General features: G+C 39.0%; 1 protein-coding gene across 1 annotated transcript in view; it reads left to right on the forward strand.

Moving 5' to 3' along the window:
• Positions 1–619: 619 nt before the first annotated feature.
• hpcal4 (hippocalcin like 4) overlaps positions 620–22,350 on the forward strand; it is a 30,514-nt gene continuing 8,783 nt past the window's right edge. The window contains exon 1 of the mRNA XM_079829972.1: positions 620–750. The gene's annotated coding sequence lies outside the window, so the exon portion shown is untranslated. The remainder of the gene's footprint in view (positions 751–22,350) is intronic.

The following is a 22,350-nucleotide window of genomic DNA, read 5'->3' on the forward strand; positions in this document are numbered from 1 at the left end:
ATGGCTCACACAAGAACAAACACATACAGACAACTTTTAATTTTCATGGCATTGGTCAGTTTACTGACACAATGACTAGGTTTTAATTAAATGTGTGTATGACATGCAATAGACCTAGCCTATTCATATCCCATAAACAGTTCTGCTCTTATAGTTTAGAAAATGTGAAGACATTTTAGCCAAAGCAATTTAGTAAAACTTCCAATCCATCTCCAGAACAAATCAGATTTTTATGTTATTTAATTTCACCAACATAAATTCTGGTGCTTTTGTGTGGTTTCACACTATTGAGAGTAGGCTAATACTACTATGCCCACTGCAAGACAGAGAGAAAGACAGACAATATAGGTAGATATACAGACAGACAGAGAGAGAAGCAGACAGATAAACATGCACATTTCCTCTGTTGGCATGCAGTGAGACCCGCAGGAAGGTGCAACAAGCGCTAGTTTGTAAGGTATGCGGCAACTAGCTGTGTTTTGACTGACAGTTGATACCATCCAATTAAAAACGAATTGTTTTTGACAGTCGCTCTAATGTGTGGTATTGGCCAATCAGAGGACGGATTAGGCGGTCCTTATGCAAATGTGTTGGCAAGGGAAACGAAACCGCTCCATTCATCCTCCTCATAGGGAAGAAACAAATAGGTGGCGTTTTTCTGTTGAAGTACAGTTTACTCCTCCAACCGCGAGAGTACAAGTCACTTTGAACGATAAATAAAAGACCGGATACTTCTCTCACGATATTTAGGTGAGTAATATTGCATCTGTATTGAAATAGTTATCTACTTTGTCATTTCATATCATTTCATAATGTGCGCATTGCTCCTTCAAGGTTCGCTGAATACAACATTATATATTTCATTTTGCAACAGTGTTACTTATAAATGAACGCACAAACTAAAACACATTATTAGACTATTATAAAAAGGCATATGTTTTTCAAGAACGTGCCATCACAACTTTTAATAAATGCCATGTTGTTAATATCTTGTGCAGATGTCATTAAAGTAGGATTAAACAAAACGGAATAAACATTTATGCATGCATTTTTAAAGCCAATAAGTCTGTTGCGTGATTGTTAGTTTGCCATCATATTCAAATAACTGTGTTAAGTTTGCTTATGGTTTGTCGGCTGCATTTATTTGCTCGAGCTATTGACATAATGACCAGGCGTTACGGTCTGTTTATCAATAGCGCGGTGCCAGAAAAGTTCATGGATGCGTGGATGTGAGTCAATGTTGTGTCTGCGCTGCGCCACGCATGTACGAGGGATAACATGGATGTGTCTCCAAACCTAGCCGGCTGCCTTTCTAGACAGCATTTTTGGGCATCAAAAGTGCCTCCAGCATTCGTAGAGACCTGCAGTATTTTGGGGCATCAGGTGCATAGAGCATTTTTGGGCAACATAGGGTCAGTATTTTTGGCATTATACTGTGCGTGCAAGTTTTGGGAATCATCCCTGCATAATTATTAGACGGTTTAATTGGGCATACTTTTTTGGCATTATGGGCATGTGCAGCTTGCTGAGAGCATCATAAGTGCATAAAGCATATTTTAGACATATTTCATAGCTCATTTTTGCACATCATAGATGCATGCAGCATTTTCGGACATCATATGTGCACACAGTATATGTTTTAGCATATTTTATAGCTCATTTTTGGGGATGACAGAGGTGTGCAGAATTTGTGGACATCATTCATAAGTGAATAGAGCATTTTTTGGGAATGATAGACTTTTTTTTGGTTTTCGTTTGGCATCATTCTTGACATTATACACTTGTGCAGCTTGCTCATCATACATACAGGCATATTTCATTGATCATTTTTCGAGCATCATCATGTGTGCAACTTGATTGTTTGGGCAACAGGCCCTTGCTGAATTTTTTGGCATTATAAGATCATGTGGCATTTCTTTAGTCATCATATTGTAGGCTTGTAGATCATTTTTAGGGATCTCAGACACGGTGTTATTTTATCACTGATATATACTATTATAGTTTGTATTAATATTTTGACATTTTAATTTACAGTTTTAGTAATTTTGCTGTCATTAGTTTTTGTTCTATATAGTTCTTATTAGTTTTTATTTCAGTTTTAGTTAATTTAGCACTTCAAGTTCAACTAAAAGAAAATGAGAAACCATTGTTCACCATTGAACTGTCACTAAAATGATCAGCAGCGAGTAGTGAGAGCATCGGCTTGTTGGCACCACGTCTGTTTGCGTCCATGCTTCCATTTGGACCGGCCTGCAAGTGGCCGTGAAGCCTCAATGAGCTCAGTATGTCTCACGGCCACTGCTCATTAAGCTCAAATAATGAATGGATGCAGATGTGATTATGTAGGCTCGGATGAAACACAGTAGAGGGCTGGAGAGATGTGGGATGGTTTAATGATGAGTGGAGGTCCACGGTCTCATTACTTCGTCTGACCATGACACACTTCAATTGTTGAAGTGCAGGGCGATTGTAAAATCTGTAGTTTGAGAGCTCTGAAAAGTTGTTCTGTTGTGGAAAGACCTTTGTCCTTTAAACCTGTAAAGCCTGTCATATGAATTAGTCAGAAAAATCTTTTTTTGTTTATTTAACATTTAGACAAAATATTTAAAAAAATCTAAACAAACGTTTGCAGAAGAGAATGTCAATATTTGATGTTGAGAAAAGAGTGTCATATTTGAGACACCAGACAATAATAACTATTATATAGGAGAATATGGAGCTCATACTCGAGGTAAAAAACAAACAAACAAAAAAACAGACATTTAGAGGCCCAAACTGAGTTCACGAGTTCACACTTTCAAATAATCAGATCCAAGGGGAGGGCTCCAAGCTCAGAATTTAGCCCGAACCCAAAGTATTACCCCCATAGCTCTGGTTAGGATAGTAACCAGGCAAGTGTGAGGAGCCGGGTGGGGGTGGAGGGATGCAGAAAACTGTCGAGGAGCGTAGGTGAGTCTGCTATATATATATATATATATATATATATATATATATATATATATATATATATATATATATATATATATATATATATATATATATATATATATATATATGGTTATATACATTATATGGTTACAGTGGTTCTTCAGAGGTGCTATATAGCACCTAGGTCAAAGAACCTCTGAAGAACCGCTGAAGAACCACTGAAGCACCAAAATTGGTGCTATTATAGCACTAAAAAAGGTTCCCCTATGATTACGAGCCAAGAACCATTTTTGGTGCCATATAGAACCTTTTTTTTTTTTGCGTGTACACTCTATAAACCCCTCGATAATGTCTCTAGATGATATCTGAATGCTTATTTTATGACCAAAGCTCTGTAGTGTGGTCAAAACACAATACAATGATGATTGAGAGATAGACATTCCTCAAAAGCCTGATGTATCATATGTAATACACATTTTAACATGATTTTTCTAAAATATTAAGTATGGATAATGAAGTAAACCTCAGCTGCTTTTATCTAGTAAGTGTTTGTCTTATAATATTGCTAAAAATATAAAAGTTATTCTTAAATCAGTAATGATTTCACAGCAAAAAGATAAGTGTACCACAACCTGAAGGGGGACATTTTTGTGTCTATCCTAAAAGGGCTTTCATTGCTAAAAAAAGGTATAAACTATTAATCGGATGACAGAAGTCATGTAGAAGATAAGAGGCCTTAGATATTTGCATATCAAACATGATACAGTAGGCTTTTTCATGGTATAGTTAGTAGTACTAGACTGCGGACGGGCCATAGGGTCAGCACATACACATCCGGCCGTCCCCTTGATTTTGTCCCCAACAAGAGCATTGGCCAGTATCGCACTACGCTCACACGCATGGCCGACTGACTGATTACCCGTGTCACATGCTCTGGTTTTCATGGAGATGGATGGTAGATTTAAAATGGCTGAGCTCTGAAAGCCACACACAGTTGTCAGCTTTTTGGCGGGACCGATCTAATGGCCTATGGGCAGCTCGACATGGAAAAACAAAAGAATGCCTGCATGGAAGAACGAATGACGCCGATCGCGTATTGTCCTCCTCTCAGATAGGATCCTGTTAATATTGTGCACGTTCGTCATGTCAAACAGAAGCGCTCTGGCTTGTTTCCTTTCTGTTAATCTTTTTTCGTTGTTGTTGTTCTTCTTTGCTCTGCTTCCTGTTCTGAATTTGAATGAGAGGCAAGTACAGTGTCATAACGGGGGGATGCTGTCAGATACATTTAGCAGCTGGAGTTATCGGATGACACCCTGGGGTGTTAGAAACCAATTGTTCAATGCGCTTACCCAACATGGCACAGCATATAGATAAGGCATAATATACAAACCATGATAAGGCTGATTTTGAGAAGTAGGACTGACTGTTCCATGGCAAACAGTGTTGGCATAGATTGACGCCCACTGTGTATCCAATCTATAGATAGTATGGTGCAGCACATCCTTTACCATCTGACTGCTTGTATGTTTCCAGCTTATTGATTTCAACACAAATTGATTTGACATTGAACTGACAATAGAAGATAAGCTTTGCACCTCCCGAGAGATACAATTTCAAAACTTTTGATGTTAACAATTGATTTGCTAATTTTTTTTCGCAGTAAACCGTATATGATGCAAGCACATTTTATTCGCCAGTGTAGTCCACTTCTTTCAGAGGCATCGCAGTGCACAACATCGACTGCCCAGACTGGTCACCACATTTCATAATCCCATTTATTTTTCCCCAAGTGCCATCCTTGAGAGGGCACAGTTCAAATACCGCCTGCCAAGCCACTTAAATCAAATGCGGCACAATAAAATGAGCACAGAAACACTGTGCACCTGTGTGACACGCCGTTCTGAATGCTAAATACTGATTGTGCTCATGTTGTATTATTCCAGCATCTGGAACAGCCGTTTAATGGTACAATATTTTGTTCTGCCTGACAGAGACGGATGGCATGCATATATTAAAATAACTGTTTACAATGTTGTACTCTAGCAGAAGCTTTAAAACTTAACTTACAAATCACAAACCATGATTTTATCATATTTTATTTAGCTGGTTAGATTATCTTCTGACAACCATCTCTTTTATCTCAAATTAGATTTTTTTTCTCTCAATAATATAGGGAACTGAACGGAATTACTTATATTATATTACTATATTATATAGATGACGTTAATATTATATTATATTTAATAACATATTTTTCTGAAGTACTGTATGCGAGTTGTGAATGCAAAACTTGCCATCACAATTTTGCTGTTATGGTTGTGGCAGGGAAGTACCGAAAAATGATATATCGACCGATAAATCTAAATCTAAATCTTTATATAATTTTTGAGAGCCTGAAGTCTCACCATGAAAAGACATGTCCCAAGCTCACAATTATGTTTTTATTATAATTTTATTTAGCCTATATGACAGACTTGCGCTAGCCTGACGTCGTCATACTCAATTCTAGTCAGAATATGAGTCTGAGACCGCTCCGTTGGGCTGTGATTATGGGGCGTGTTTCAACCGAACCAGGAAAGATCTCAATTGGATAGACCTACAACCAATCAGAGCAACGGAGCGACGCACAACGTTAGTTGTCAAATGTCAACAGAACTCAACTGCACTGTGTTGCCATGTCCGCGGGTTGAAGCGACCCCAATTATGTGATATACAAACCCAGGAATGCGATTTTTAGCTGCCAGCCCTGCCAAAATAACACATATTTTACCCCCCAAATGCCTTTTTTTCCCCGGAGAACCCCCCCAGGAAAGCTATTGGGCTTGTTTTTGGCTAGTTTTGAGGAACGTTAGCAATTGGGCGGGTTTTGTTGTAAAAACTTGGCAACCCTGTCTGCACGCACGCTGGAATAAGTAGCCTAACGTTAGAAGAACAAGATTAGTGTAAACGATCTTTGCCGGTGTTGTAAAAAAATAATTTAAGGATACACAGAGTACTTACCAACACGATCATCATTTCTGAGAGAAATAGTAAAGGTGAATGCATATACGAACAAGTTCTCCGTTTAGGATTAGAACAAACTCAACCCAAGCGGCTTTTGATGACGTGGATGATTACGTTACTGTTTATCATCTGTCCATCATCGTCTAAAGCCCGCCCTGACAATTTCATTGGTCCGAACAGTTTCTGTTCGGGCATAATTACTTCTCTACCGATCAATTCCAGACCGAACTGCCCGAGTAAAAATGTTGTGGGCGGGGCTAAGTTCGGCTGGCATCCAGGCTAGACTTGCGCTGCATGCTGCACTCAACCGCATTTTCCTTTTTTAAGTGATTTTAATCATATTTCAGGTTATTCAAACCCATCATGGCAAACAGTGCACATCTGAAGTAAATAATCCATTATTTATCGGCTTTAATATATCGGACAAATTTTCTTATCGGGCAGATAACGATGAAAAATTAACATATTTAGGAAGAGACCGATATGGTGGCCGATATTTTGTGCATCCCTAGGTTGTGGTATAGTTCAGTTTTTATTGTTGTTGTGTAGTTGCTATGGGTATTGCTAGGTGGTTCCTAGGGTGTGTGGTTGCTACGGTATGGCTTGGTGAAATGAGCCTACCCTAATGTCTCTGACTTCATATTTAGATTTCGCTTAAATTCCAACTTCAGTTTAACTATATGGTATTTTCTCATGACATCTGAATTGGCTAAAAATGCTAATTCTAAATGCTTAGAATAGTAATAGCACCTTTCCTCAACAAGCCACATGAGTGTGATATCTTTCCTGTCTGTAGCACAAAAGGTGTGGAATTAGCTTGCTAAGACTGTCTTAGGGGTTTGTTCAAATCGCTAACCCTCAATATGAGCAGTAGTAATAGTGTTGCTTGCCTTAGCAATAACTACTTAATGGTATTAGTAATGTTACCCTTTTTAACTTGAATTGCACAGAATTACCTCAAATACAGAACATAATACAGTTGGATTCTGAGGAAGCATTAGTTTCATTGTATTCTGTGGAGTGGAACACTATTGTGCTGTTAGGTTCCTCAAAATACATCCTTTATGCTACTTTGTATCTCCAGTCAGTCACTAGCTGCAACAGAGTTGCATTAGCAATACAAATGACAGTACTTGGTACATACAATATTTTGAGCGGTAGAGAGCAGGTGCAGTGACCTTCTTTGGGATGCCCTCTCCTCCTGAGAGAGGAAAATATTTTTCTTCAGCACTGGAGTGGGGAAACATCACTATAGAAACACCAAATGGTCTAATTTAACCTGATGCAGTGGGACTCGTTTAGAGCCAGTAAACATAGCTGTTTATCCCAGAGAAAAATGTTATTGCTCGGGGGTTGCTCCATAGCTCAGGAGACGGGATTCTCAGCTATGTTCCGTTTAAGTATCAATTTTGTCTGAGATGTTTCTGCTGAAGGTCTTTAATATAAAAGAAGCAAAAAGAGAAATAAAAAATGTTTTTTTTTTTTTGACATTGTAAAGATCAAAAAATTAATTGTGGACTTTTTTTTATTTTGATTAGAAATGTTCATATTGAAATCTCTGAACCTGATTGCAGAATTTGATATCTTGGCAAATCTGAGCACATTTTGAGTCAGTAGTGAGTTCTGAAACTCCATCCACGCATTTACTGAGTAAATGATGAGCGCCGCCATGAGGAATTCCAACTTCCGTTTAGATGCCCTCATGTTCCGGTCTCCATAGGAACACATTGTCAAAACGGGGTAAAAAGACCGTCTGAATTAATTAAACAGAAACTTTTTGAACATTACTAAAAATAAAAATATGTGCAGGGTTCAGCTTTGCTGTTGTTGACTGCTACATAAACTGCAATAAACTGAAGAAATTCTTGGAAAGTACGTGTTTTGAGTACCAGCGAATCTAAAGAGAATGTCCGTATACGGCACTGTATGCCTTGCATTTAAGCACTTAAGTTAAAATACTCCCAAAAGAAGGTATATATGCGCTCTAATCATTTTGAGGACTAAATCCCACAAACTTCATCCTGATCGGGAGCTGCATGTAGGAGTGCTCGTGTTTTCAGTGCAGGCAGCAGATATTCCGGATAAACTTTGGACAGCTTCGTGTCTTCTACGCATTCGATAAACTTTGACGGGTGAGGCACTAACAAAAGACAGTCATTGCTACACTGTAAAGTGGTGGCCATGTGCTTTTTAAACCATTTTCATAGGTTTAACATTACATTATCAGCTCTGGAAATACGCTAATTTGACTAGAAACACCGGAGACCGGAAATGTAAAGCATCATTCCAGTATGAGTCGGGCGAGACTTCCGCATTCAGAAAAAGGTGAACAGGAGAAAAAGCAGGACAGGTTACTTTAACTAGGGATGTTACGATACCCTTATATCACGATTCAATACATATCACGATACTGAACTCAGGATACAATATTATTGCGATACTCCAAGAACAATGGTAAAAGGTTAACAAAAAATATACTGTTGATTTAAAATGCTAAATTTGATATTACATTGTGGGTTGAAATGAAAGGGCTTGGACGTGGTGCTGGTAACCCAATACACAGGACAATGGTGATACCAGAATAAAAATATTTAAGACGAATATGCTTGCACTCTGTTACTGACATACGATATTTAAAATAATGTAGGCCATTTTTTTACTGGTAACAAGACATTTAGCATTATCAGGACTCACACATATTCCCCCATTGCATTATTATACATTATACTCACCTAAAGGATTATTAGGAACACCATACTAATACTTTGTTTGACCCCCTTTCGCCTTCAGAACTGCCTTAATTCTACATGGCATTGATTCAACAAGGTGCTGAAAGCATTCTTTAGAAATTGTCGCCCATATTGATAGGATAGCATCTTGCAGTTGATGGAGATTTGTGGGATGCACATCCAGGGCACGAAGCTCCTGTTCCACCACATCCCAAAGATGCTCTATTGGGTTGAGATATGGTGACTGTGGGGGCCATTTTAGTACAGTGAACTCATTGTCATGTTCAAGAAACCAATTTGAAATGATTCGAGCTTTGTGACTTGGGGCATTATCCTGTTGGAAGTAGCCATCAGAGGATGGGTACATGGTGGTCATAAAGGGATGGACATGGTCAGAAACAATGCTCAGGTTGGCCGTGGAATTTAAACGATGCCCAATTGGCACTAAGGGGCCTAAAGTGTGCCAAGAAAACATCCCCCACACCATTACACCACCACCACCAGCCTGCACAGTGGTAACAAGGCATGATGGATCCATGTTCTCATTCTGTTTACGCCAAATTCTGACTCTACCATCTGAATGTCTCAACAGAAATCGAGACTCATCAGACCAGGCAACATTTTTCTTCAACTGTCCAATTTTGGTGAGCTTGTGCAAATTGTAGCCTCTTTTTCCTATTTGTAGTGGAGTGGTACCCGGTGGGGTCTTCTGCTGTTGTAGCCCATCTGCCTCAAGGTTGTGCGTGTTGTGGCTTCACAAATGCTTTGCTGCATACCTCGGTTAACGAGTGGTTATTTCAGTCAAAGTTGCTCTTCTATCAGCTAGAATCAGTTGGCCCATTCTTCTCAGACCTCTAGCATCAACAAGGCATTTTCGCCCACAGGACTGCCGCATACTGGATGTTTTTCCCTTTTCACACGATTCTTTGTAAACCCTAGAAATGGTTGTGCGTGAAAATCCCAGTAACTGAGCAGATTGTGAAATACTCAGACCGGCCCGTCTGGCACCAACAACCATGCCATGCTCAAAATTGCTTAAATCACCTTTCTTTCCATTCTGACTTTCAGTTTGGAGTTCAGGAGATTGTCTTGACCAGGACCACACCCCTAAATGCATTGAAGCAACTGCCATGTGATTGGTTGATTAGATAATTGCATTAATGAGAAATTGAACAGGTGTTCCTAATAATCCTTTAGGTGAGTGTATATAGTAGTTTAATGTAGTAATGTCATAAAAGTCTGTAAACTTTTTTTCTCACACAGTAATTTTCCTTTTGAGTGAACACAATACAGATTGTGTCACAATCCACGATACATGCATTTTTCTATTTCCAAATATTGTGACATGATATATTGTTACACTTCTAACTTTCACCCAAAGGATAGATAGGAAAATTAATTTACTCACCCTTATGTTTGTAACGCTTGGTCCGAGGAAGATGAAGACCATGAACAGGAATAGGTAAATATACAAGTTTTATTAATAAGATACAACTAACAATCCAACATGCGAAACAGTGTGCACATCACACAGACAATACCGGACACTGAACAGAAAACGAGCAGGAACTGAATACACTGAATATTGATGATGATTAGTGTCCATGGTGACAGATTGTGGCGGGAACATAGAACAAAGGAAGACATGTGACAGATGAAAACCAAAACAAACAGAACATATTCGTTACAATGTTGTTCTAAACCTGTATGCTTTTCTTCTGTAGAACATAAAACAAGATATTTTGAAGAATTTTTTAACTGAATCTGTCCATACAGTGAAAGTCAATTGGGTCCAAAACAATGCTGGACCACACTGACTTCCATATAGACAAAAATCAAGATGAATTTATAAAATTCAATATTTAATATTTTAAAAATCTTGCTGTTTAGGCCTTTCATTGCATCCTTTTAGAATATCCTAAGTTTAGCATCAAAGCTCGGGAGCATAGCTATAGCTACAGTCCTGCAGTTGCTAAGTGATTTGTTTGTCTTTGCCCTATACCCCACATGGGACACAGCAGCTTCTTGCCTATAGCAGCTATCTTAAATTACTGCCCTGAACCATCTGCCACCATGCCCTGTGTGGGTGAGTGTTGTGCATTAGTGCTTGTGAGAAAAAGTACAGTTAGGGACAGAGAGGTTTGTTGTCACTCTGATAGAGACAGGGGAAAATAAAGGGATTATATATTTTCCCCCACTGAACTGTTCACGTATAATTGAAGAATATCCATCATGTTGGCTCTTTTGCTCACAAAAGCTCCTTTGGCAGATGATGATGACTGACAGTTTTGGATGTGCCCCTTTAACTCCAGATAAGCATGGTTGACCTTTAGGCTGCATATCTCCAAACAGCTGCATTATTTATGCCCACTATTGGCTGTTATGCCACATGAGTCAGTGGAGAATTTTATGACTCACCTGTAATTGAACTGCAGTCAAGAGAAAGTGGCATAAAAAGCTTCAGGAGTGATGTACACATCCACAAAACTTTCGTAGACTGAGAGAAGTATCAGAATATTTGCAATTGCTTATCAGGGATTTGCCTTTTTTTCAACTTACTGTATATTAATAATAGCCTATGTAAAATTTTAATGTTACTTTCAGTGAAAGGTTAATTAAAGATAATGATTTAATGACAAATAAATGGCAGATAATTTGGAAAATTATAAATACGTTCTGTTACTACTGAAAAAGATATAAAATGTAGCTTGTATAAGTCACGACAATAATATATGTAGTATGAAAAAATATGAAAGATAAATATTTCTTTTGAAATCAGTTATGGAAAGCAGTATAATGTTTGAATTAGCATAAAAAATAAAAGATAATTATAGAGGAGGGACCTTTAGATACTGGTTGATAACGTATATGGTGCTGTAATTTATCATACACCCCTAATCCTTACATTTGATTAATGAAGTAGTGAAGAATCAGAATTTTTATTTTTCATTATAATGCGACTGACACATTTGTATTACATTTTATCAGCCCCGTAGTTGAAAATGAAAATATACACATACCGGCTGGGCCGGATCGGCACGGAATATAAATAAGCCAAAGAGAGGACCCATCCATCGCATAGCTTCTAACCAGTTGTTATTTGCTGAATTTTGTGAGACAAGGGTTGTGAAAGCTTCCTGGTCTGTTACCAGGACAACCAATTATTCACCAGTGGTTTCATCCCAGGGTTTTGATAAAGCACACTTGTAACATGCCACTTTTGTCCACCATAAAAGGGCCGGAACGTTGTAGTGAAAAGGCTAGCATCCTTACAGGGTACTTAAAACACCTTCCCTATTCAGGTCAGTGTTGCTCAATCGGATGTGCGTTTGTGTGATAGTGCACATGTCTGTGTTCTGTTTCACTTTTTAATGTAAATAGTAGTCTCTCTTCAGATTGTAGAAATTTTGGTTTCTGTTTTTTACCCAATAACAGTTGGCTAAAAATGTATGTTTTTTTTATCTTTAACCATCTGTAATCAACTTAATAATATGCATTTAATGATTTTTTGATGTCTTGAAAGCGATAGAGGTCATTTAAAAAAGTATAATCTCAATCATGCAAAGAAAAAAGGATTAGGGCAACAAGAATTATTACAGGAATGAGGAAAGCGGTCATGAGGCGGTCCTTGTGATGTGATTGACAGGACTAGATGAACATGCTCCCCCTGAACATTCTTTTAGAGCTCCATTTGTTTAAATGAGAGTGACTTCATTGCATTTGATCTATTATGTCTGACTATGCAGATAAAACCCAGTTTCTGTCTCTGTGAGGTTCATGGCCCCTGTTACATTGAGCTGTCACAGGGAGTTAAGAGAGAGAGAGTTAAAGGCGATGATGGAAGACAATGGCGCCTAGAATGGGTGGAAATTCTCAGTGAAGTCAAAGACCAACATAGACCACAATTTACAAGATTAATGTTGGATAATGAACTGGGGATATCTAGCTGGTGAGACTGGTCATCTCTAGTGTAATACACTACAACTACCAGTCAAAAATATTGAATAATTAAGATTGTTTTAATGTTTTGATGAAAGAAGAAATGAAATGATGCTCACCAGGGCTGCATTTGATCAAAATACAATAAAAAGAAATGTAATATTGTGAAATAGTAATACAATTATTTATTACAATAAAATAACTGTTGTGTTTGAATATATTTTAAAATGTAATTTATCCCTGTGATGGTAAAGCTGAATTTTCAGCATCATTACTCCAGTCTTCAGTGTCCCATGATCCTTCAGAAATCGTTGTAATATGCTGATTTGCTGCTCAATTATTGGTGCTCAATTATTAATAACGGTTCTTATTATTAGTGTTGAAAAATGTATATTTTGTCATCATATGAATAAATGACATAAAATATACTCAGCCTTGGTGAGCATAAGAAACTTGTCAAAGACAATTAAAAATATATATTTATTCCAAACTTTTGATTGAGTATGAAAGGGTCTATGCGTTTCTTAATCTAAAAATCTCTATAGCCTACTACTCTATAGCTTTTCATCTCTCAGTTCCTTCTGCCATGTCAATCTTGAAAGAGTTTTCAGAGGGTCACTGGGGTGAATAAAGTCTGTAAGAGACTCAAATTGAGTCATCTCTTCTTTGCTCGTTCAATCTCCAACAGTTGCCAGTACAATGTCCAGGCCTTGAAAAAAAAATCATTTTCCCCCACCTGGGATCCATTTAAGTGGCAGACCTGTATGTCTTTGAACGTGTATGTGCAGGTGTCTATGCATGTGCGCTGTGGTGGAATTAATCCACTGCCAATGCCCCAGTGTCCAGCACATCTCAGGCTCCCAGGGTTCTCATCTCATTTGGTGGCTCTTAAAAGGAACACACACAGACTGATGTGGCTGGAATATCAAAGACATCAGCAGTGACCACACAGGCAATCACTGTCCATCGATCATTCTGAGTGACAATGGAGAACTGATGAAAAAGAGAAAGTGATAGGAGAGGCCATGAAACAAGGCCACAAAAGACGTTCACTCTGTTTTCGTACTAACACGAAGGTAACAGCTATAGGTGTGACTCTGTAAAAAAAATTTGTGAAAGATAATGAAGCAGAATTAATGTGTGTGACCTTTTGGTCTAATCGCAAAAAGGTTTTTTTTTTATATAGTCTTTAAAGTCGACATAAAGTCAAACTGGATTCTGTTCACCTCCTGAATACATGCTTATTGTGAAAGTTATTCTTAAAAAAAAAAAAAAAAAAAAAAAAAAAAAAAAAACACCTTTTGGCTGATGTCACCTCGGCACAAAGGGTGTGCAAAATTATGTTAACCAGTAGCCAAACAGCTGTATGTAATGCAGTCTTTCTAAAATTGTCACATGTCTGTCTGTTTGTTAGATGTTTCAGTTGTGTTTTGATTCTGTCACGTGTACCTTTGTCTTCCTGCCACTTGTCTGTTTCCTTGGTTACCCTCATTAGTTAAGTTCTGTTCAGCTGTGTTTAGTTAATTATCTTTTAGGCCAGCACGAGCTACTCCCCCTAACCCTTGGTTATCTTTTAGTTAATTATTCTTTTAGGCCAGCACGAGCTACTCCCCTTAACCCTTGGTTATCTGATGTTATTCGTGAACACCGGACGATACTCAGGGCAGCAGAGAGGAAATGGCATAAATCAAATCACCCATCTGATCTAGCTAAGTATCAGTCTTTGCTCTCATCCTTCTCGAATGAAGTACACGCAGCTAAATCTTCTTATTTCCAAAACAAAATCAGCAGCACCTCAAACTCACGCACACTATTCAGAACATTCAACTCTCTGCTCTGTCCTCCTCCACCACCCCCCACCACCTCCCTATCTCCAGACGACTTTGCACAATTCTTCACAAACAAAACAACAACTATTAACAACCAGTTCTCACCCCCACACACTGTGAATCTTAGATCAGCCACTTCCACGACCGAACATACTTTCTCCTCATTTTCTAAACTCACTGAGGCCGAAATATCTAAACTTCTCCTCTCCAGCCATCCTACCACCTGTCCTCTCGATCCCATTCCCTCACACCTCCTTCAAGCCATCTCTCCTACTCTCCTTCCTGCACTCACACACATCATCAACACATCGCTCTGCACTGGCACTTTCCCTACCACTTTCAAGCAGGCCCGGGTAACTCCACTGCTTAAGAAACCCACTTTAGATGCATCACTCATAGATAACTACAGACCCGTCTCTCTCCTACCTTTCATAGCAAAAACTCTTGAACGAGTTGTTTTCAATCAGGTTTCATCCTTCCTCTCACAGAATAACCAGCTGGACTCTAACCAATCCGGTTTCAAAAGGGGCCACTCCACAGAGACTGCACTACTGTCGGTCACCGAAGCCCTGCGGATAGCTAAAGCTGAGTCCAAATCATCAGTCCTCGTCCTCCTTGATCTATCTGCTGCCTTTGACACGGTAAATCATCAGATTCTTCTGTCCACCCTCTCATCACTGGGCATCACAGGGACTCCGCTCCTTTGGTTTGAATCTTATCTCACAGGTAGGTCCTTCAAGGTTGCCTGGAGAGGAGAGGAATCCCAAGCGCATCAACTGACCACGGGGGTTCCTCAGGGCTCAGTGCTTGGACCTCTCCTTTTCTCCATTTATACTACTTCATTAGGTCCCATCATACAGGCACATGGCTTCTCATATCACTGCTATGCTGATGACACTCAGCTCTACCTTTCATTCCAACCAGACGACCCCACAGTAGCTGCACGAATCTCCAGCTGTCTGGCTGACATCTCTGCATGGATGAGTAAAAATCACCTACAGCTTAACCTGGCAAAAATTGAGTTCATCATCATCCCCGCCAGTCCCACTATGCAACATGGCTTCACCATCCAGCTAGGTACATCCCTGATCTCCCCTTCAAAATCACTCAGAAATCTTGGAGTTACATTTGATGACCAGTTGTCCTTCAGAGATCACATTGCTAAGACCGCTCGCTCATGCAGGTTTGCGCTCTACAACATCAGGAAGATCAGACAGTTCCTAACAGAACACGCAACACAGCTTCTTGTCCAGGCCCTGGTTATTTCTAGACTTGACTACTGCAATGCACTTCTGGCTGGACTCCCCTCTTGTGCGATCCAAACACTTCGAATGATCCAGAATGCAGCGGCACGTCTGGTCTTCATGAGCCCAAAAGGACTCACGTCACACCACTCTTCATCTCTCTGCACTGGCTGCCACTTGCTGCTCGCATCAAGTTTAAGGCGCTGACGCTTGCCTACAGAGCCACCACGCGCTCAGCTCCTGCATACTTTGACTCGATTCTACGACTCCACACCCCCGCCAGAAGCCTTCGTTCAGCTAAGGAGCGAAGGCTTGTGGTACCTTCACAGAGAGGCAAAAAATCCCTTTCCAGATCATTTTCTCTCAACGTTCCCAGCTGGTGGAACGATCTGCCCACCGCCATCCGAAATGCTGATTCATTGACAACATTCAAAAGTCAACTAAAAACTCATCTCTTCCGTGAGCACTTAACCGCTTAAAAAAAAAAAAAAAAAAAAAAAAAAAAAATAAAAAACTTTCCTTTCCTCTTTTCCTCTTTCCCTCCCTAATCTAGCCTGTGCTACACTGAGAAATGTACACGGACTAAGTATTTCAGGCACTTGTTGCGCTCACTCGACTCTTCACGACCAATCGCTTATTGTACCCCCAAGTTGTAAGTCGCTTTGGATAAAAGCGTCTGCTAAATGCATAAATGTAAATGTAAATCTCCTATTTAAGTTCCATCTTGTTCACTCTATCTTTGTCTAATCACTGTTATGTTAACCAGTTATGTTGGAGTGTAGTTCCCTGCCTTTCTGGTTGTTCCTGAGTGCCATTATGAAAGATTACGTTTATATTTGGATCTTCTGAGTCTTCAGCCTGTTCCTGTGCCAACCTGGTCTCACAGAATTCTGTGAAATGAACACGGGCCCCTTAACTCAAAATCTGTGGCAGTTTCACGGAATCGCAGAAAATTCCGTGATGGGTCCACGGAAGTGATTCCTATGCAAGTCAATGACAGTAAAAAGTAGACATGATTTTATGAATATTTATAGGCTACTTTTATATTTTGGAGCAACTAACTCAAGTCCTCAACACTCGGTCCTGCTCTGATTCATACTACAGTAACGATAATAATCGCATCCATGCACATGATTTCTGCCCGAGTCCTATCTCGATTCTTTTCCACAGGCTGTGAGGTGAAGACCACATGTCCCAAGATTCTGCGCTCAAATGTGGCGTCATCAAACTACGCCTTTGTTTTGAATAGGCGAACTCTAGTGGACGGAAAAGTTACATAGTGCACCTTTAATTTAATTAGTAATAATAATAATAGCAAATAACATCAGATTTGAACTATTGACCATTGCGGTATATTGGAAAATTTTGACCTTCAGCCTCCACATGTCAGACACATCTTGATTCCCAGCTAAATCTTAAGTTTTACTCAATGTTATGTATGCCATTTTTATGTTGACTTTAATTTTAAAGCTGAAATGCATTGTGACGCTTATACTTATTCATAAAACTATTTTGTGGAAAAAAAATTTTTCATGTGTATTATTGTAGCTAGATGATTTGAGGAAAATAATCAAATTGTGATTTTTCTGATAACTATTGTGATTGTGATTTAAAATGCAATCAAAAATTCCAGGAATTTTCTGTGTGCATGGAGCAGCATTTACTCTGAACCGTACAATGCTTCTAAAGAAGTGATAAAAAAAAATGAGATGGGAGGGAAAATTATGTTAATGCATTTGCGTTCTCTCGCAAATGTTTTGCGTTCCTCCGAGAAACTTTGCATTCACTCGCAAAACTCTGATGCTGCAAACAAGCGGATAATGAGCTGCTCACGTGTGAGATGCTTCACTTTATTTAATTAAATTGCAGCCTTTGCAATTTGATAATTGCACTAAGCCATACCGTGATTTCGTTTTTATTTAGATTAATCATACAGCCTTAATTGTACGTTCCATTTTAATTGAGACTAATATTTTATGCTTTTAAAAATAATTTTTTCACACCACATATTCATTCAAGTGAACTAGTGAAAAGAAAAAATAGGAACGGTTGACCATTCACAGCATATAAAAACAGACATTTTTCCCTTATAAGCCTACTCATAGTGTGCACACCTCTAGAACATACACTATCTTGGACAGAAGTATTGGGACACCCTTCCTAATCATTGAATTCACGTGTTATAATCACTTCCATGGCCACAGGTGTATAAAATCAAGCACCAAGGCATGCATACTGCCTCTACAAACATTTGTGAAAGAATCGGTCGCTCTCAGGAGCTCAGTGAATTCAAGCGTGGTACCATGATAGGTTGTCACCTGTGCAATAAGTCCATTCGGGAAATTTCCTCACTACTAAATATTCCACGGTCAACTGTTAGTGGTGTTATAACAAAGTGGAAGCAATTGGGAACAAAGGCAACTCAGCCCTGAAGTGGTAGGCCTCGTAAAATCACAGAGCGAGGTCAGTGCATGCTGAGGCGCACAGTGCGCAGAAGTCGCCAACTTTCTGCAGAGTTAATAGTTATAGACATCCAAACTTTGTGTGGCCTTCAGATTAGCTCAAGAACAGTGTGGCAGGAGCTTCATGGAATGGGTTTCCATGGCTGTGCAGCTGCATCCAAGCCTTACATCACCAAGTGCAATCCGAAGCGTGGGATGCAGTGGTGTAAAGCACACCGCCACTGGACTCTAGAGCAGTGGAGACGTGTTCTCTGGAGTGACGAATCACGCTTCTCTGTCTGGCAATCCGATGGACGAGTCTGGATTTGGCAGTTGCCAGGAGAACGGTACTTGCCTGACTGCATTGTGCCAAATGTAAAGTTTGGTGGAGAAAACACACTCCTACACCTTTTAGAAAGCCCTCTCAGAAGAGTTAAAGCTGTTATAGCTGCAAAGCGTGGGCCAACTCCATATTAAACCCTACGGATTTAGAATGGGATGTCATTAAAGTTCATGTGCATGTAAAAGCCGGCGTCCCAAAACTGTTGGCAATAGTCTATATGCATATGAGTACTTCCAATGAACTGTTGTGATTTTCTTGAAAGGAGTTTAATGTTTGCTCTGAAAGAGAAGACACCAGTGCTATCAGAACAATCATTTATCTGTTTGGAAACCTAAAGCTGACCATTTAGACCTGTCTGACTGCCCTTCAGTAGTTCTTTTTTCCCTGACAAGCCAGCAACCTCTAGAGCGGTTGCATGTGGTTCAAGCAACTAAAAACATGAAGCATTAATCTGCAAATCCTCACAGATAAGCATCACTTCTGCTCAAGGAAAGAGAATCAGCATAGTGACAGCTTTACAATGTCTCCCACATTTATTCCCGTAAAACTAGACTTATCCGCAAGCAGCCGTCATAATCCTATAGGAGCCACAAAAAAGCAAGCATTCGTTGATAAGCAGAAACGTCCTCTTGGGTGGCAAATGAAGCAGAAACTGACTCATCGGACAGAAATTCAGGAGAGATTACAGTGTATTCCACAGCAAACAACTGGGAAGAGAAGAAGCAAAAAGACTATTATTTCTGAACTCAAGCCAAAGATTAAAAGTTATTTTGGTGTGCTTTGTATTTTTTCATTAATTTTAAGACTGTCTGCCCATATTTCTTATCAGCTGAAGTGCTTTCGGAAGCCCAGTTTACTGCAAAATGCATTTTCTCTCCTGACAGGCATTAAATCTGGCCTTGTCGGAGGCTCATATTGGGGCTGTTTTGTCCAACTTCACCTTAGACACCAAACACAGTTGGTCTGTCCCCCTCTTAAAACCCCCCTCCACTCGCATTCTCCCTCTTTACCACTTCCCTCGCCTTCCAGACCTCAAAGTCTCTTTAAATTAGTCACCTTAAAACCACCCTTCTCTCCGTGTCACCCTGTATTCCTGATGGCCTCATTGTGTGATGTGAAAACAGAAGTTGAATGAAAGATACATGCTGGTAGAGCTGATCTGTTGGTCTTAATTGAATTGTAGACATGTCAGGAGAAAAAGGAATAGGTCAAGGGCGCACTACAGAACGAAAGGTCGCCGCCCTGCGAATATTTGACGCCTAACAGATTCTTTTTCTGGTTACAAGAGCTTTAAAAGACCATTTTCCACTCTGACTCCAGGTACAATCCCAGAATGCATTGCAAAACAAACGGCACACTTAGCAATATGACCAATATGTCATTAAACATCATTTTTTATTTGTAGTGCTGGCTTTTGAGACCAGATTTCGTGATTTGAATAGCTTGCCTATGCAAAATATTCTCTGTCTTCTTATGATGTATACAGGGCAGTGTAACAAGTGACTCTTCTTTTTGAAATAAAGAGTACTTTTTTTATATATATATATTTCCGCCTCTAAAGAGAGTAATTTGTCATTGTATATTTTCATTGCTGAAAAGCGATGCAGGAAACATGGATACAGGGAAACTACCAAATTTACATTACATTTTCATTGCATATCTTATCATTTTTATTTTATAAAATTAAATATTTAAAAAAAAAATTACATTTATAAATCTATACTTTGTGTTATATTACTTTAGCAGTAAATTACAAAAAAAAAAAATCATTCTCTCTTCTGACTGCTGTAATCAGTCTCTCTATTTAGGTTTATTTAAGGTTTGACAATTTAACAATATTGCAGCACAAAACCCTGTAATGTGTCAAACATATCACATACTCAGAAACAACCATTGTATACTTTGCTTAAAAGCAAGTAAGCAAGTAAAATCAAATAAGTCTGACATAATAATATATATCATTAGCTTCTGTGAGGTAGTACAGCCCAAATACTATATTTACTACTAAATATACTCTATATTTTTCCCTTCTTTTGGAAAGTCGTGGAAAGTGCTATCATTCATTTTTTATTCTTTTGCTATTGGAGCAAATAGGAATACGAAAATTATATTTGCTGTCATCTCCCATTCATCACTATAGAAGTTTACCCAACTATGCCGCTTTTGAAAACCCTGGAAATCGGAAATGGGTCCATAGTAATTAAAAAATGTACAGCAGGGTCCAGACAAGTTTAGTAAGCGAGTTTAGCTGAACACATTGACAGCTGCAGAACAGAAAGTGACGCAAATATTTTCACGCAGTCACTGAAAACAGTGTAAAGATCAATCTAGTGATTTCAAGAATCAATATTGGGATAGTTCAAATGAAGATTGCAATTGCAAAAATCTATATTTTTAACCAGCCCTACCGATTTTCACAAAACAGTAAATGAAGAAATAATGAAAGGAAATTTGGCACAATGCGCACACTATACAACTCAGATGGACAGGTGCTGCTAGTTGGATATAATCTGGGCCTAGACTGTAGTTTAAAATATATATTTTTTTAAAGTTTTAGTCCTGTAGTGTATGTTTGGCTTAAACAACCAGAGATAAACTTGTTTTAGCCTTGTCTTTATATATAGCGCATGAAAAAAAATGTTTAGTGTGTATCTGAACATTTTAATAAAATGAGATGAATCCTTGTTTGTAGGATATTATGACATCTGTGGCAAAAAACACAGTGTGTTCAACTTATTAAAGGTACAGCTCCCAGGTAACCACAGGATCTCTCACAGGATCCAAAGCAATATGGGTGTAGATTAACTTTCATAAACAGACCTTGCTTTCCAATTGGAGTTGCTCTTCATTTCCTTTGCAGTTTCAAGGAGGGCCCTGGAGTAATGATTGACAGATTTTGTTTCCTCTTGCACGCTGACTCTTTGAGCAGTCACTCATTACAAACGAGTTAACAAAGGTTGGCCTGTGGGCAGGAGTGCTTGCAGAGTTTGATGTGAGCCATTCTGATTGAAAACAATAGTGGATTGTCTCACGAGCCCCAAAAGAATCAGCTTTCTAGAGCCTTGGGGCGAATGTTGCCAGCCATACAGTTCATTAACCACTTAGATCTTTAATTAAACCCCCCTGTCTAAAGTTAACTAATCAGAAAGATGCCAAGATTAGCAAAGCCGCCAGACCACAGAATGGCAAAAAAGGTCAGTGACAGAGAGGGAGTGAAATAGAGCAAGAGAAAATGAGAGGAAGAGAGAGAGAGGAGATGAATGCTCACCTCTGATTAGTCATCATGATCCCACTAAAATGACCTACCGTTAGGGGAGAAAATAGCTCCGTGGGCGACCGGGTCTCAGAATGTCTCAGATGAGTTCCTGTGCAAAGCTGCTGCTGTATTCCGTCATCATGTGCCCCTCGTCAACTATTTAGACCTGTTCAATATTTAATGAACTTTAATAATCCGAGAGCGGAGATAATGACTCATTAACACAGTGCCTCATTTGTCATTTGCACACCCAAATATATCCATTTTCAAGGCCCAAGGCCATTTGGATTTGGTTTTAATATATCTCGGATTCTGCCACAGGCAGACATGTTATAAGCCATAATGTCATGACAAAGTGTAAAACCCCAAAAGAATAGCGGGCAACAGCTACTAAAAGACATGGAAGAAATGGAAACATAATTTGTCACAAATTCAAATCAGTCCACTTTACACAGCATTACTATATTGAGTTATTAGTTTGAGTTAGTTTCACTTGTTCATAAATAGTTGTTATATTATTTGTATCTTTAGAAAATTATTAGTTTTATTTTCTTTTGCATTCTTTTTAGTTTTCATCCCTTATGCTAGTGATTCCCAAACACACAAAAAAAATAACTCTTTGAATGAACTTAAAAAAA

This window comes from Gobio gobio (genome assembly GCF_949357685.1).
Source record: "Gobio gobio genome assembly, chromosome: 11".
NCBI lineage: Eukaryota > Metazoa > Chordata > Actinopteri > Cypriniformes > Gobionidae > Gobio > Gobio gobio.